Source organism: Trichosurus vulpecula, chromosome 4 (assembly GCF_011100635.1).
Source record: "Trichosurus vulpecula isolate mTriVul1 chromosome 4, mTriVul1.pri, whole genome shotgun sequence".
NCBI classification, from domain to species: domain Eukaryota; kingdom Metazoa; phylum Chordata; class Mammalia; order Diprotodontia; family Phalangeridae; genus Trichosurus; species Trichosurus vulpecula.
The window spans coordinates 92,433,928-92,437,023 of NC_050576.1; the positions used below are offsets into that span (position 1 = coordinate 92,433,928).

Consider the following 3,096-nt stretch of genomic DNA (forward strand, 5'->3'; position numbering starts at 1 on the left):
CTTTAAATGTTTGGTAGAATTCATTTGTGAACTCATCTGGCCTTGGGGATTTTTCCTTACAGAGTTTATTGATGTCTTGTTCAATTTCTTTTTCTAAGAAGTTTATTAAATTATTTTATTTATATTAATTTAATTATTTATGGCAAGAAGTGGTTATTTGATTATTTGTTTATTAAGGTTATTCAATTTTATTTATTTAACTATTCTATTTTCTCTTCAATAATTTGGGCAATTTATATTTTCATAAATATTAATTGATTTTGCCTAGATGATCAGAATGTTGGCATATAATTGGGCAAAATATTTCCTAATGATTGCTTTAATTTTCTCATCATTCATGGTAAATTCAGCCTTTTCGTTTTTGATACTAGAAATCTGGTTTTCTTCTTTCTTTTTTGTGAATAAGTATTTTTATTAGACATGGAGATGTGACTATTCCCATTCAGCAGTAAATGAGATTGTGTAAAAAACATTCTTTGAAAATCATATTTATTGATTTTGAGGGCAGAATCTCATACTAATTCACATGGCTCTTGTTAGACTCTTCACTAGGCATGCTTGCTGCTCTTGCCATTATCCCCTCTGAACTGAAAGAGGCCAAGTAGTACCTACAGCAGAAAACTGATGGTCCCTTTTCTTAGAAGAATTAAGGAGCTATGTATTCTTAACATAAAATGAACTGAGTTTTTTTCTTAAAGTTGTTTGTGTATCAATGCACTGTTTATTAAACACTATAGTGATGGCTCTGGATGATGAGGAAATAATATAGTCTTCTTACAGAAGAAACTTGAACAACTTTCTAATACTCCAGGCTTGTGATCTGAGATGGGTGTCATGATGATGATGTCATCATACCCTGTATTTGCTAGTGTATTCCATTGTTGACTGTTGAACTTAGTTCCTTGGAAATTGAACAGAGCTCATAATTTATGGGCCAAAATTGTTCCTTAATTAGGAGGGTGACAAGAAGGTCCCTCTCTCACTGCCTCTCCCACCACCTTTTTTTTTGTTCCTATTCATTTTTCCTTTGCAGAGTTTGTCAAAATAGATATTAACTATGATTTGAATCTTTTGAGCAGAAAACCTAACAGGGAAATGGATATCCATAGGTTAAAAAATTGTATTTGGGAAAGGAATGATCAAAGTCAGTAGAATCATCTCCTGATGTAATTTTCCCCCCTTTGGTAATATTTCCCAACACTCTATCTTCTTGCCAATGTCTTGGAGAATTAAATCTGATTTAATTTTCTGTTATTTGTCAGTTGTGTCTGACTGTGATCGCATTTGGAGTATTCTTGACAAAGTTACTACAGTGGTTTGATATTTCCTTCTCCAGCTCATTTTGCAAATGAGGAAATGGAGGCAAAGGAGGTTAAGTGACTTTCCCAGGGTCACACAGCTAGTAAACTGTCTGAGATTTGAACTCAGGAAAATGAGTCATCCTGATTCTAGGCCTGGAACTCTGTGTACACCTAGCTGGCCATTCTGATTTAATACTTTAGGTCATCAAATTTTGCCCTGTTTTCATGGATAGAGATATGAGAAGAATAAAATAATAGGTTTTTGTAAGAAGCATAGAGTAAATTATAAAGCTTTTCTCTTAACACCTTACAACTTAGTTCAATGTGATAAGTGGGCAGAAGACAACAGTAATGTCCTTTGGTGGAGGCTTGGGGGTAGAACCTGAAAGTTTCCTGAGGAATTTATTAGGAACTTCAAAGGGAGGGCTGTTGATGGGAGGAGGATTTGGTGAATTTTACTGTGAATATTTAGATCTGAATTTTAGGAGGGACTGATCCAAATTTTTGTTTTAAATAAATTGATCTTGATAGAATTAATTAGCTATTAATTTTCTGCTTCATTTAAAAAAAGGAGAAAGGTTTTAAAAGTTATATGCTAAATTGCATAAAAACAATTATTTAAAAAAAGAACTAACCCCTCTTCCCCTTCATGGCATACATTACTGTTCTAATCCAATCTATTCCTCCTGGTTTTAGTCATGAGTAGATTTGATAAGGCAGTAGTGGATTTTGAAGTATCATTTTCTGCGTTCATTTTTGATGCCCATGGTCCAGATGAGTGGATGATCTGTTTCCATAGTCATATATCCAGAGCCATCATAGGTGTTTGAAGTGCTGCCTAGAACATGAGCACACCATTGGTGAGGTTTGATTTTAGGCCTCTTGTGGTGATTTGTTTACAAGGATGTCCAACAGGAATAAGGCCAGACCAATCACCTTCAAATCCCTTGTCTATGTGCAGTTTGTGCTTTCCTAGCTGAAGCAGGCAAATGAAGGAATATGCTTGTATTATAACAGGCACAGGAGTCATGGAAGTTTTCGTGAAAAAGGTCTCCACAGAAGCCATGATCTAGTCAAACTGTCCTGTAAATCTACCCGAAGCAACAATCATGACAACCTGGAGGGCCTTTTCCACTATCTTCTTCTGGAGCACTTGAAGGGATTTAGTAAAATTGGTGTAGTCTTGATTGGGGTTAAGAGAAGTTCACATGCCTTAATTTTATAGTACTCTTTCATTTCAGGCCTAATAGTATCAAAATCTCCAATGATGTACTTAGGTAAGAAGCTCTCCTGATCTCCTTCAGTGACATGATACAAGTGATTAGCATCTCCATCAGCACAGGCTTTTAGAATAGCTTTGCTCCACAGATGATGAAAATTACTTCTGTCCAAAGGTTGATTAAGGATCAATAGACAATATTTCAAATTTCCACTGGGAAAAAGGTATTCCAGCAGGGTAAGGAAATACTCCATATAAGATTATTAGCTTCTGCACAGCTGTTCCAAGAGCCACCCACCAGTCAAGGCAGACAAAGCAATTCTTTTGTTTCTTTTTCTAATAAAATTAACCAACAGTTTATCAATCTTATTGGTTTTTTTTCATAAAACCAGGTCCTAATTTTATTTATTAGCTCAATAGTTGTCTCACTTTCAGTATTATTAATCTCACCTTTGATTTTCAAGATTTCCAATTTGGTGCTTAATTGGGGATTTTAATTTGTTCTTTTTCCAGTTTTTTTTAATTGCTTGCCCAATTCATTGATCTGTTCTTTTTCTATTTTATTGATATAAGAAT

The 3,096-nt window shown here is 34.6% G+C and overlaps 1 pseudogene; it reads right to left on the minus strand.

Moving 5' to 3' along the window:
• Nucleotides 1-2,038: 2,038 nt before the first annotated feature.
• On the minus strand, nucleotides 2,039-2,774 carry LOC118849227 (annotated as a pseudogene).
• Between the last annotated feature and the right edge of the window lie 322 nt (nucleotides 2,775-3,096).